Here is a 15,019-nt window from a genome sequence, read left to right as displayed (position 1 = left end):
GGCTTCCTTCTGTTTAGAAATTTCAGTGTTCTGCATACATTCATTCTACATCTTTAACTGAAGCACGGGGGCAAAAACAGGCAGTGAATAAGCATGGGTCAATTCCTAGGGGAGGTTACAGCTGCTGGGATAATTGAGTAAACTTTGAGGCATCTTCTTGACCCTGGGAATGCAAGGTGCTCCCCCAGTCACCTTTGCATTGTGTAGAGTTTGGAGAAGCCCAGTCACCTCGTAGGGGAGAGTACAAGGACCCATTCTACTTAAAAGTGGCATTGGAGCTTAATTTTCTAAAGTGAGAAACCCAAGACGGAACAAGCATGCAAGATAGAATTATACATGCAGAGGGAGGCTGTTTGGCCCATCATACATAAAACATAGAACAATACAGAACAGTACGGGCCCTTCGGCCCACGATGTTGTGCCAAACGTTTACCCTAAACCTAAGGTCTATCTAACTTCCATCCCTACCTTATACTATCATCTGAATGCCTACCTAATAGTTGCTTAAATGCCCCAAATGACGTCAACTCCACTAACCTCTCCGGCAATGCATTCCACGCCCCGACCACTCTCTGAGTAAAGAACCTGCCTCTGATGTCTCCCCTATATCTACCTCCACTCACTTTAAAACTATGCCCCCTCTTAATAACTACCTCCACCCTAGGAAAAAGTCTCTGGCTGTCCATACCTGTGTTGAAGTCTGAAAGGGCTAGCCTATTAGTCACACTCCTGTCTATTCCACATAGCAACTTAAAATTTTCCTTTTGAAATGTTTGTTCGGTTTCCTTGAGAAAGCACTATCTAATGTAATTCATTTTCATGCCCATAATCACCCCATAGCCTGTTTGCTAAGGCACTTCGAGCAATCATCTAAGTCATTCTTAAATGTTGATGGTTCCCACCTCTACCATTCTTTCAGGTGGTGAATTCCAGATAACCACCACCCTCTGGGTGAAAACATTCTTCCTTAAAACCCTCGCTGAAGCTTGTGCTCCGTACCTTAATTCCACGCCCCCATTTTGATTTCTCTACTAAAGGGAAAAACTTCTTCCAATCTACCCTGTTATGCTCCTCAGAGCTTTGTTCATCTTAGTTAGCTCTCCCTCCTTCTACCTTCTTCACTCTCAGGGAAATAACCCCAGGCTATCTAATCTCTCTTCGTAGCTGAATTACTTCAGCTCAGGCCACATCCTGGTAAAAAAAAACTGAAAGAACTGTGAATCAGGAATAAAAACAGAAGTTGCTGGAAAAGCAGCATCTGTGAAGAAAAGTATCAGTTAACATTTCAGGTCCAGTGACCCTTCCTCAGAACTCTGATTTCTCTGAGGAAGGGTCACCAGACCCAAAACATTAATGTACATCCTGGTGAATCTCCTTTGCACCCACTTTAGGTCGATCACATACTTAAATAATTTTAAGGTGCCATACATTCAAATGAACAAAGCTGTATTCAACAGAAAGCCTTAGAGGGGACATTGGTCTAACAGTCGAATCAGTGCTCACTATCGAATCAGTGCTCACTATCGAATCAGTGCTCACGATCGAATCAGTGCTCACTATCAAATCAACGTTCACTATCGAATCAGTGCTCACTATTGAATCAGTGCTCACTATTGAATCAGTGTTCACTATCGAATCAATGTTCACTATCGAATCAGTGCTCACTATCAAATCAATGTTCACTATCAAATCGGTGCTCACTATTGAATCAGTGTTCACTATCGAATCAGTGCTCACTGTCGAATCAGTGCTCACTATCGAATCAATGTTCACTATCGAATCAGTGCTCACTATCAAATCAATGTTCACTATCGAATCAGTGCTCACTATTGAATCAGTGCTCACTATTGAATCAGTGCTCACTGTCGAATCAGTGCTCACTGTCGAATCAATGTTCACTGTCGAATCAGTGGCCACTTTCAAAGCAATGTTCACTATTGAATGAATGGTCACTATCAGTTCATTGGTCATTATCAGTTCAGCGGTCGCTGTTGAATCGGTAGAAACTATTGGTCAGCGTTGTCAATAAGAACCAATGGTTTTGTGTTGGAGAATTGTGGCAGATGGACGTCTCACCAATGTATGACAGGTGGATCAACTTCTGATCTCTGTTTTCTTCTGAAAGATCACCCTGACAAACCAAAGACCCACAATGTATTCAAAGTAATCAGCAATCAGACTGAGTGTACTACAATGGCGGATTGAAAAGTGTCACTTTCTATACTACATTCCACCTCAGCACATCCTAAAGCTTTTTGCTGGCCATGACTATCTTTTGAAGTGTACTCACTAATGTAATGTTGGAACTGCAATCAAATTCTGTTTTAGGGATGTAGTTTGAAAAATGGACTGTGGAAAAGACACCAGGAAGCTCTTCCTCTGCTGTTCTTAGAATATTACAGAGCGATCTTTTATGTCCAACTGAAAGGGCAGGTGAGGGTTCAGTTTAACATTGCAATTGAAAAACTGTGCCTATGACAGAGCACCCCTCTCTCAGTACTGCGGTCGGACTATCAGCCTGGTTTTCAAGCTCAAGTCTCCGGCGTGATCTTCTGATTCAGAGAGGAAAGAGCCAACTGATCCAAGGCAGAGGCTATTAAACAAACTGACAGCAAGAGCAAGACAATAAAATGTGAGGCTGGATGAACACAGCAGGCCCAGCAGCGTCTCAGGAGCACAAAAGCTGACGTTTTGGGCCTAGACCCTTCATCAAAGAGGGAGATGGGGTGAGGGTTCTGGAATAAATAGGGAGAGAGGGGGAGGCGTACTGAAGATGGAGAGAAAAGAAGATAGGTGGAGAGGAGAGTATAGGTGGGGAGGTGGGGAGGGGATAGGTCAGTCCAGGGAAGACGGACAGGTCAAGGAGGTGGGATGAGGTTAGTAGGTAGGAGATGGAGGTGCGGCTTGGGGTGGGAGGAAGGGATGGGTGAGAGGAAGAACAGGTTAGGGAAGCAGAGACAGGTTGGACTGGTTTTGGGATGCAGTGGGTGGAGGGGAAGAGCTGGGCTGGTTGTGTGGTGCAGTGGGGGGAGGGGACGAACTGTGCTGGTTTTGGGCTGCGGTGGGGGAAGGGGAGATTTTGAAGTTGGTGAAGTCCACATTGATACCATTGGCCGAGGTCGGTTCGCAATAAACAACTGCACCTCCCAGTCGCAAACCATTTCCACTCCCCCTCCCATTCTTTAGATGACATGTCCATCATGGGCCTCCTGCAGTGCCACAATGATGCCACCCGAAGGTTGCAGGAACAGCAACTCATATTCCGCTTGGGAACCTTGCAGCCCAATGGTATCAACGTGGACTTCACCAGCTTCAAAATCTCCCCTTCCCCCACCCCATCCCAAAACCAACCCAGTTCGTCCCCTCCCCCCACTGCACCACACAACCAGCCCAGCTCTTCCCCTCCACCCACTGCATCCCAAAACCAGTCCACCTGTCTCTTCTTCCCTAACCTGTTCTTCCTCTCACCCATCCCTTCCTCCCACCCCAAGCCGCACCTCCATCTCCTACCTACTAACCTCATCCCACCTCCTTGACCTGTCCGTCTTCCCTGGATTGACTTATCCCCTCCCTACCTCCCCACCTGTACTCTCCTCTCCACCTATCTTCTTTTCTCTCCATCTTCGGTCCGCCTCCCCCTCTCTCCCTATTTATTCCAGAACTCTCACTCCATTCCCCTCTCTGATGAAGGGTCTAGGCCCAAAACGTCTGCTTTTGTGCTCCTGAGATGCTGCTGGGCCTGCTGCGTTCATCCAGCTTCACATTTTATTATCTTGGATTCTCCAGCATCTGCAGTTCCCATTATCACTGACAGCAAGAGCAGTTCATTCTGCGAGAATGGGACACTGTGCCCATTCACTACTATTGTCGTGAATAGGAGGAAGCTGTGCATAAAATGCTTGTGTCCTCATTCGCCTCTAAAACATGGTGATAAGACTGAAACAAATATTAGGTTGGCTTCCTCTCCTCCCTGGCCAAATGTACATTGAGATATATATTGCAGCTTGCAAAATGTAGAATGTCAAGCTCAGCATTGACCGTAAACTGACCCTGTGTAGGCCCAAAGTCTGACAGCACTCAGTCCCCAGATCATTGAGGGAATGCCTCTTTAATTTATTTTTAACAAAGCTTTTCATTATTGAAGCTGGGAAAAATGTGCTCTTATTATTCAAATAGGAAAGTGCCTCAGGCTACGGGTGACTCTGTCTCACAGGCACCATCCTTTCCAGTGTCATGTTTTGACAAGACAAATTCAATGCTGTTTAATTAGAAATGATTTAAAGTTCCTTGAAGTTACGGGAAGCGAGGCATAAGTGGATTTGTTCCCAAACGGATGTCATTACAAATGCTTCCGAGCATCTAGGAGTATGAGAACATCGTACATCTGTGGTTTAATTTTGAGCTCATTAATGCAAAGGACGTAAGTGCTGGAGAAAGGAACATGTTCGCTTTGCAGGCAACAACAATCCCCAAGGTTATTACAGGATGACTTAGGTACAGAATAAAGCTCCATGCACACCAACCCTATCAAATACTGCCAGGGCAGGTACAGCACGGAATTAGATACAGAATAACTCCCCCTCAACACTGTCCCTTTCAAGACAGGTACAGTATCTGGTTAGGTACAGAGGTTTTCTGAGTGGAGTTTACACATTCTCCCCGTGTCTGCATGGGTTTCCTCTGGGTGCTCTGGTTTCCTCCCTCAGTCCAAAGATGTGCAGGCTCGGTGGATCGGCCATGCTAAATTGCCCGTAGTGTTCAGGAGTGCGTGGGGTATAGGGGGATGGGTCTGGGTGGGATGCTGCAAGGGGGCGGTGTGGACCTGTTGGGCCAAAGGGCCTGTTTCCACACTGTAGGGAGTCTAATCTTAAACCTCCCTCTACCAACTAGAGAACAGGCATAGTGTAATGAGAAATGAATAATAGGCAACCTAATTGCGCAAGGCCCCTTGGGGATGAGCAACCATAATAAGATAGAATTCGTCATCAAAATGGAGAGTGATGTAGTTGATTCTGACATGAGGAATCTAAATAGAGGAAGCTACAATGGTGTGAGTTGGCCATGATAGATTAGGGGACATTACATAAAGTGATGATGATGGAAACACAATGGCAAACATTCAGAACTCGCATGGATGAACTGCAACACTTGCTCATTCCTGTCTGGAACAAAATAAAACAGGGAAGGTGGCCAAACCATGGCTAATAAGGGAAATTAGAGATTGTATTAGATCCAAGGAAGAGGCATACAAATCAGCCAGAAAGAACAAACAAATTGAGAAGTAGGAGCAATTTAAAATTCAGCAAAGGAGGCCAAAAGGATTGATTTATGAAAAGAAGGCAGAGTACAAGAGTAAGATTGTGGGGAGCATTAAAACTGACTGCAAACATTTGTAGAAGTGTGAAGAAGAAAAGATTGGGGAAGACAAATGTGGGTCCCTCACAGTCAGAAAAGGGAATTGTTAATGGAGAAAAAAGAAATGGCTGACCGGCTAAATGCATGCTTTGGTTCTGCCCACAAAGGAGGACACAAATAACAGAAATGTTGCGGAGCTCGCGGTTTGGTGAGGGGAGAGGGGGAACTAAATGAAATCATCATTATTTGGGAAATGATGTCGTGCAAATTTCTTCACCCAGAGTGTGGTGACCCTATGGAATTCATAACCGCAGGAAGCAGTTAAGGCCAAAACATTGTGTGATTTCAAGAAGGAGTTGGATATAGCATTTGAGGCTAAAGCAATCAAAAGATACAGGGGAGAAAGCATATTGAGTAGAACGAGCAGCCATGATCATAATGAATGACAGAGCAGGCTCAAAGTGCTGAATGGTCTACACCTGTTCCTATTTTCTATGTTTCTGCACTGTCCCCATCAAACACTCCCAGGGCAAGGACAGCATGGTGTTAGAGACAGAATAAAGCTCCCTATCAAATACTTACAGGGCAGGGACAGCACAGGGTTGGATACAGTGTGAATCTCCCCCTACACTGTCCCCATCAAAAATTCCCAGGACAGGGACAGCATGGGGTTAGAGACAGAGTAAATCCCTCTCCACTGTCCCCAACAAACACTCACAGGACAGGGACAGCATGGGGTTAGAGACAGAGTAAATCCCTCTCCACTGTCCCCAACAAACATTCCCAGGACAGGGACAGCATGGGGTTAGAGACAGAGTAAATCCCTCTCCACTGTCCCCAACAAACATTCCCAGGACAGGGACAGCATGGGGTTAGAGACAGAGTAAATCCCTCTCCACTGTCCCCAACAAACATTCCCAGGACAGGGACAGCATGGGGTTAGAGACAGAATCTTCATCTCACATGAACTGTCTTCTTTATCAGTCTGTCATTATGTCACTCTTCATGCTGGCAATCTCTCTGCCAGCTACCTCTAGTAAGATGAAACTTTCTTCAGCTTAAGCATTACTTTTCATTTAAAAGAGGAAAATCTATAGTGCTTTGATCCATGCCTAAGCTGAGTACTGAGCCCCATTCTGGTCAATTAGGTGTAAACGCCTTGGACGCCTCTGAGCTGTCAGTGAGGACTAAAACAAGTTTGGAGCCCGGCCCTGAGAGAGTTATAAGAAAACAGATCTTCACAGATTTCTCATGGTGACGGCTATTACAAAGGCTTGTTAGTCCAGCAACAATATCATTGATTGACGCACATTTGAGTGACTTTTAAACGTCAAGCTTTAATGTGCATTGTCAGAGAGCAGCATTGTTTTCGTTCAGCTGTTCTACAGAATTACACTTAATGGGGTGCAAAGAATATAACTAGTTTCCTTCAGAAAGTCATGTTAAAGCTGATCACATGGGTTATGTCTACAGCTTCCCAAGTCTCGGGTGTGTACTTTAGTGGGGTTGGGGGGTGGGGGGGGGGGTACAGTTTTGACAGTGTTAGGTGCACATGCTCCAGTGGGTATATCAGGAAGCTTATTCCAGATGACCTGATCACATAGTTTCTGAATTGTTCTGAGGTCCTCACCATAGCTGTACCCAATGTGTCTGGCTTTTTATATATTCTTTACACCACCAGCCTGCATCGTGGTCATGCACATTAGGTTGTGAGTTGACTGGCAACCACTCTCTTATCCAGGAATACTTTTGAAACTTTGACAATTTTTCAGAACAGTATAGTACAGAAGGGGCCATTTGGCCCCTCACATCTGTGATCACTCCCTTTCGAGGAGTAATCCGATTACTCCCACACTCTCCCAAAATCCCTTTGATTGTTCCTGCTTCAGTTGTTTGACTAATACCCTTTTCTCCATATTTTCACTCTGGCCAAAAGGCTGATGCATTATGTGCTGGGGTTGCATGGCCCTTTGAGCCATGTTAGAATGTGCTCACAGTTTTCCAGTGGTTAATCCGAGCAGGTGGGCTTGGCAGTCCATTCAAATGCCAGGTACGCTAAGTCCAGTCCTGTCCATTCATTCACGTGTATTTCCTTCCAACAGACCGCACAGGACTGCAGTATGAAGCAGGGAGTCACGATCTCTTTTCCCACACACCTAAACTAGGCAGCACCAAGTGACATTAAAAACATACAATGCACAGCACAGAAACAAACCATTCGGCCTCTTTATCTATGTGCGGCCCAGATAAGCTTCTGCCCACTAAACGCCACACTTGATCAGCATATCCTTCTGTTCCCTTCTCACCCTGTGGGAGCTCGTTCCACATTCTCACCACTCTGGTTTAAGAAGTTTCTGCTGCTGGTGGGTGTCAGTTATCCTCTTCAATGTGGGTTCGATTCCCACACAAGCTGAGCTTACCACAAAAGGCGACCTTCCTCAACCTCCCTCCTCGCCTGTGGTGACTCCCACCAGTTGTCTGTCTCTCTCCAATGAGAGAGCAGCCCTGTGGTCTGCTAGGACTTTGATGACATTCCCTTTTTAGTTAGAATCTTCCCTACATTGATGGCCCAAAGTTATAGAATCCCTACAGTGTGGAAGCAGGCTGTTCAGCTCAAGGAGCACACACGGACTCTCCAAACAGCATCTCACCCTGACCCACACCCCTACCCTATCCTTGTAACCCTCCATTTCCCACTGCTAACCCACCTAGCCTGCACATCTCTGGAGACTATGTGCAAATCAACAGTGCCAATCCACCTAGCCTGCGCATCTTGGGACTGTGGGAGGAAACCGGAGCACCCGGAGGAAACCCATGCAGACACGGGGAGAACGTGCAAACTCCACACAGTCACCCGAGGCTGGAATTGAACACAGGTCCCTGGCACTGTGAGACTGCAGCATTAACCATTAAGTCCCAGTCTGACCCACAAGTGTATAAGCCTTTTCTATCATCTATCCTCTCAAACCCTTTCATTATTTTAAAGATCTTGAACAGGCCCCTTTCGCTTTACGATGGAAATTGAGCCCCAATCTGGCTGTGTTTTATATGGCTTGCTGGGTACTGTCTAACCACTCAATTCTGGGGTCATGTTTTTGAACGTTATCACTGAGACACATTGTCTGTCCCTAATGATTGTTGCTGCTGAAGTTGACTAACTGATCCACAGATCGGGGAATCAGAGTGGGATCTTTTAATTTGGTCCGTTTGCAGGAGCTGGTGGAACACATCAACCTGCAGCATCAGTGTGAGTGGGAAAAACAGAGAGAGACACGAGAAAATAAATGGCTTTATACTCCTAACATTACCTCATTGTACCCTGACAAAAAGGATCCCGTCTCATTCCGGCGCAGTTACTGTGTAAATTTTGAATATTGTGTCTCAGTGACTGCCCACATGGTTAGCAGACCTGCAAAGTCGCTTTGGCTGTTTGCCAGCAGGAAGGGCCCACATTCACTGAACATCTCCATGCCTTTGCCTTTCTGACAGGGAACCCCCAAGAGGCTGCGCAGAGCTTCCTCCTTGGAACAAGCAGTTGCCTGGGAGACCGTTGTCTTTCCTCGCTCAGGCTGGTTGTTTGTCTCCGAAGTAAAAGGGACCCTTGTCTTAATTTCCTCCGAGCCCCTGAGCTGGCACGGGCAATTGAGCTGGGCCACGGGCACGGGAAAGGGGGCGGGGGGGAGAGCGCACTTAGGGACTGGGCAAAGGCGACAGTGGTGCAGGAACAGATAACATTGGTGGGGGGAGGGTATGGGGAAGGGGTGAGGGCGGGTGGAGGGCGGAGGCGAGGGTAGCAATGGTAAGGACAAGAACGTGTAGTGGAGAGGCGAGGGTAAAGATGAGAGCCAGAGGCGAATGTGGGTGGGGCAGAGGTGAGGGTTGGCAGAGGATAAAGATGAGGTTGTGTAGGGGACGGAGGGTGAGGGTCAGACACAAGCTTAAGAAGCACTTCTGATCGGGGTTCCGCTGCTTTGCTAAGTTTCATATAGACAGGCACTGAACTGTAAAGATGTAGAGGGATGTTATTTTTAAAATTCGTTGTGGGAATGTGGGCATATTGCTAGCCAGGCCAACAGTTTTTGCTATTTAGAAGGTAGGGGTGAGTTGCTTTCTTGAACCATTACATCAAGGTATCGTTGAATCCACACGGAGGGAGTTCCAGGGTTTTGACCCAGTGATAGCAATGGAGATATGTTTCCAATTCAGCCTGGGGAGTGGCTTGGAGAGGAACCTGTAGGGCTAGCTGTCCCCGTGTATCTGTTGCCCTTATCCTTCGAGATGGTAGTGGGTTTGGGAGGTGCTGCCAAAGGACTGAGTCTCTGCACCGCATCTTGCAGATGGTAAACACTATATCAAAATTCCCCAGCCTCTCTCTCTGATGAAGGGTCTAGGCCCGAAACATCAGCTTTTGTGCTCCTGAGATGCTGCTTCGCCTGCTGTGTTCATCCAGCTCCACACTTTGTTATCTTGGATTCTCCAACATCTGCAGTTCACATTATCACTGATCAAAATTCTCCTACCAACTTTTACGAGCTATGTCGTCACCATCTTTTAATGCTTTATGAAACCTAAGATCCTCTCAGATGACTAGGAAATATATCCATCCACTCAGCTGACTGTATATCCACATTTCACCCAAAGCAGGCCTTCTATATAACTGGCTGCCTGTGATTTCATCTCATATACTGGTTCCAGGTTGTGGTATTGAGTATACAAGTAATGGCAGACATACGTTGCTTCTGTACAGAGCTGTGGGAACCAGACTGGAGTCAATCATTGCCCTTTGCTCACTGGATACACTGCCTAGTCGCAGGTCAAGTTCAGAGATCGAGACGTTCTATTGATTATTCTAAAATTTGAATTATACTTCAGTCTTTCATAAACCAGGGGCTGAATGGTTTTGTTGTAGACGCTATCCTGAGAAGAGCTTTACCCTCTTACGGTTATTTCTCCTTCTCCTGAAGGTGCAGCCATTTGCAGTGAACCATAGAATCCCTACAGTCCAGAAGCATGGCTGTTCGACCCCTCGGGTTCACGCCGATCCTCTGAACAGCATCACACCCAGACCCATTCTGTAACCCCCATAAACCTTATTCCTAGTAATCCTGCAACTCCCATTACAAATACACCTAACCTGCACATTCCTAGGCACTATGGGGCAATTTAGTATGGTCAATCCACCTAGCCTGCACATCTTTGGATTGTGGGAGGAAACCGGAGCACCCGGAGGAAACCCACACAGACACGGGGAGAATGTGCAAACTCCACACAGACAGTTGCCTGAGGGTGGAATTGAACAGGCGTCCCTGGAACTGAGAGGCAGCAGTGCGAACCACTGAGCTGTGTTGCTGTCCTGTGCTGCCATATTTAACGAGTGGCTAAGCTTTGGCAGGTGGTTCTACCCCTAGGGCTGAGCCAGGCCCGTTTCTTAAAGTGCATTAAATCAATACCAAGCTGAGATTGAACTGGGACATTCCATACCAAACCCTCTCAACATTTTATCTGCTTCGATTCTTATCTATTCAGAGGGAGGCAATGGCCTAGTTGTATTATCATTGCTCTGTTTGCCCAGAGACCCAGGTAATGTTCTGGGGTCCAGGGTTCAAATCTTGCCATGGTGGATGGTGGAATTTGAATTCTATAAATATCTGGAATTACAAATCTAATGATGACCATGAATCCATTATTAATTGTTGGAATCAACAGATAAGGAAGTGGAATTGATGTGGAAGATTACCGGATGAGCTTGTTGGATAGTAGAGCAGACTTGATGGGCTGAATGGCCTATTTCAGGGGAAATAGTGGCAAAGTAATAATGCCCTAGGGTTGGTAACTTAGAGGCTTACACCCATACTCTGGGAACCACAGCAACTGGTGGAATTTAAATTCAATTAATAAACCTGAATACGAAAGCTAGTGTCTGTTCTGGTAACTGTACAAATGCGACTCCAGACCCACAGCAATGCAGTTGATTCTCAGTTATCCTTTGAAATGGCTTGAATAAACCACTTAATTCAAAGACAGCTAGGAAAGGGCAACAAACGCTGGTCTTGCCACTGTTGGCATACACCCGTGAAAGATGTAGGGGGATGCGATGGCCGAGTGGTATAATCGCTGGACTGCTCATCCAGAGACCCAGATAACATTCTGGGGACCGAGGTTCAAATCTCGCCATGGCAGATGATGGAATGTGAATTCAATAAGGAACAAAATCTGGAATTCAGAGACTAATGATGACTGTGAATCCATAATCAGGGGAAAAACCCATCTGATTCACTCATGTCCTTACCTGGTCTGGCCACATGCGACTCCAGACCCAGAGCAATGTGGTTGACTCTGAACCATCCTTCAGGACGGGCGATAAATGCTGCCTGGCCAGCAACACCCTCATCCTGTGAATGAATAAAGGGGGAACAAAAACAGTAAGCTCCAGGCTTTTCTGCACCGAAAGCTAGCTTGATAAGTGAGCCAAGATAGACAGCGTAATCTCAGGATCTAGTTTCATTATTAAGCAAAGGGAAACTGGTTTCATTTTCTGATGATCAACAATGCTTTTGTCAAACTCCAGTGGAAGAGTTTAAACAGAGAGATCAGTTGAGCTTGTTTTGATCAGGTCTATTTGACAAGAGGTTCTGTAACAAACAAGAGAGTCGTTCAGTACTCCCACGATTTGAGAGAATACAGCTTTTCTTTCCTTCACTTGCCATAGATTTTTGCTTTCTCTTATCTAGATAGATTCTCCAGCGCAGAGCCAAGAAAACAACTCCCCTGTAGATCAAGATGTTAAACTGAGGTCTCTATCTGCTGTCCCGTTTGGATGAAATATTCATGTGCCTCACACCAGGTCAGAAGAGTAGGGTGTGTCCTACAATTGTCCTGGACAATATTCATCATTAACCCGACAGTCCCCTCCTCCTCCCGTTAAATCCCCCCAAAAAGCCAAGCAAAATGAATAAAAACAGAAAATGTCAGAAAATACTCAGCAATCACTGGGGGAGAGAAACAAAGTTAATGTTTCAGGCCAATGATTTGCCGCCGCAGCTCCACACTAAAAAGTGGAATTTAATTTGGAATCCACTCTGAGCCGGAGAAAGAATCAGGGAATCATAGAATGATAGCCGATTAGAAGGGGGAGACCATTCAGCCATTGTGACTGTGCTAGCTCTCTGCAAGAACAACTCACCTACAGCTGCTTCTCTGCTCTTTCCCCAGTGTGTTTTAATGAATTCACCATCCATTGCAAACAGGGAAACAGAAAACATCGAAGGTGAACAGGGAAAGTCAGGAATCCCTTGACTGCTCCCATATCCTTCATCCTGTGTGCACATGGCCCTGTGATCCCACATTATTCCTGTTTCAATTTAGGTTTAGATTCCCTACAGTGTGGTAACAGGCCCTTTGGCCCAACAAGTCCACACCGCCCCTTGAAGCATCCCACCCAGACCCATCCCCCTATAACCCACACACCCCTGAACACTACGGGCGATTTAGCATGGCCAATCCACCTAGCCTGTACATCTTTGGACTGTGGGAGGAAACTGGATCAAACCCACGCAGACACGGGGAGAAAGTGCAAACTCCACACAGACAGTCGCCCGAGGCTGGAATCAAACCTGGGTCCCTGGTGCTATGAGGCTGCCGTGCTAACCACTGAGCCACCGAGCCGCCCCAATCTGTGGATTCAAACTCTCCACAATCCTTATTTCATAGTCAGGCAAAAGTGTTTTTTTTTAATTTGATTGACTCTCTATCTCCTAGGTCTCTCTTTTAATTTCCTAACATTGCTGATTGTTGTTTGGAAAGGGAGCGATGACTGCCGCTTTTGTACATCGAGGGCTGATTATTCCACGCCTCATTTGTTTTAATATAGCCATTCTTCCCTTTGTCTTTTGTTCATCACCAGTTTTGCTTTCACAATATTTCTGGCTCATTGAAATTTAAAGCAGAGATAGAAACAGTCACTAATTCTGTATCTGTCTCCTGCTGCAGGCTCCTACAACCCACACTGTGCACCTCAACACTGCCTCTACCCCCCATGAGGATCAGCATTTACACTCACTGTTCCCTCTGGGTGTGGGACAAAGAGGCTTTTTTTTTGTGTGCAAAATTCCTGCATTGTTTGATGTTACTTTTAAGCTTGGTGATTTAACTTCATTCTGTAGTACGTGCCGCTGAAAGTATAAATAGTGAGATAGTTTCCACTATAGATAGTGAGGAAATAATACATACAATTATGCTGGTGAGCTTAGAGTTCAAGTTTCTGTTGAAGTTCACTGGCATAAGTAGAAACGTCAAATCTTCTACAAACCAACTTGATCCAGCAGCCTAACAGGATTGAATTTATTTCTTTATTTACATTATGATATAGTTGTTTATGTCTTTAAGAGCAAGAAGCTGGTGCAATTTTAGAATCAGGGAATTATAAAGTGGTGACAGTGCAGAGGGAAGCTATTTAACCCATTGTTTCAGTGAAGGTGGTGGTGAGTTGCCTTTTGGAAATGCTGCAGTCATGTGGTGCAGGTCGACCTACAATGCTGTTAGGGAGGGAGTTCCATGATCTTGACCCAGCAACACTGTAGAAACGGCGATATACTTCCAAATCAGGAATGGCATATGGCTTGGAGGGTTACTTGCAGGGGTCCCCATATGTCTGTTAGCCTTGACCTTCAAGTTGTTTTGGTTGTGGGTTTGGAAGGTGCTGTTGAAGAAGTGTTAGTGAGTCTCTGCAGTGCATCTTGTAGGAAGACACTACTGCTACTGACCATCGATAGTGAAATTGATGGGTCTGATACTGGTCAAGCAGGCTGCTTTGTCCTGGATGATTAGGAGCTTCTTGAGTATTGTTGGAGCTGTACACATCCAGACCATTGGAGAGTATTCCATCATACTCCTGACTTGTGCCTTGTAGATGGTGGGCAGACTCTGGGGAGTCCGGAGGTAGTTACTCACCAGAGAATTTGAAGAGCCTGACCTGCTCTTGAAGCCATTGTACCTATACAGCTGCCCAGACCAGGGCAGTTACCTACAAGCCTGGATACTTGTAATGATGGTCCAAAACTTCGATGACAGTTCCCAATGGATTGCTCAGTCTTTGATAGGATTCATGTTCTAGTGTCATCTGTGTTTTTGTGTTATCCATGAGAGGCCTACGCCCATGTCCTTCATAGATAGCAAGGATCTGATGCATCTCCTTGCCTAAAGAACATTAATAAACTGGATGGGCTTCCATGTCGATTAAGGATAGTGTCATGGTCACCATCGCAGACAATAGCATTCGGTTCCACGTTTCATTCATGGAATTTAAGTGCCCTGGTGGGTTTGGAATTTGAGGAGTCCACTCAAACATTCACAATTTCCAGAAACTCGACTTCATTGTTGTTTCAATCTGGAACCGAATGCTATTGTCAGTGATGGTGACCATGAAACTATCCTTAATCGACATGGAGGTCCATTTGGTTTAATTAATGTTCTTTAGGCAAGGAGACGAACCCATGAAGGACATGGGCATAGGCCCCTCGTGGATAACACAAAAATGCAGATTGCACTAGAACAGAAATCCCATCAAGGACTCAACAATCCATTGGGAACTGTCAATGAAGGAACAAAAGGTCAGGTTTGGACCTGTGAGTGAGACTGGCAATGAGAAAATTCATTTGAAAAGCAG

The 15,019-nt window shown here is 45.8% G+C and overlaps 1 protein-coding gene across 1 annotated transcript in view; it reads left to right on the top strand.

Annotated features, from left to right (window-relative positions):
* slit1a (slit homolog 1a (Drosophila)) overlaps positions 1 to 15,019 on the top strand; it is a 344,291-nt gene that overhangs the window by 15,210 nt on the left and 314,062 nt on the right. The gene's annotated exons all lie outside the window — the stretch shown is intronic.

Source organism: Stegostoma tigrinum, chromosome 20 (genome assembly GCF_030684315.1).
Source record: "Stegostoma tigrinum isolate sSteTig4 chromosome 20, sSteTig4.hap1, whole genome shotgun sequence".
NCBI classification, from domain to species: Eukaryota; Metazoa; Chordata; class Chondrichthyes; order Orectolobiformes; family Stegostomatidae; genus Stegostoma; species Stegostoma tigrinum.
This window is presented reverse-complemented; position numbering and strand designations above follow the sequence as displayed.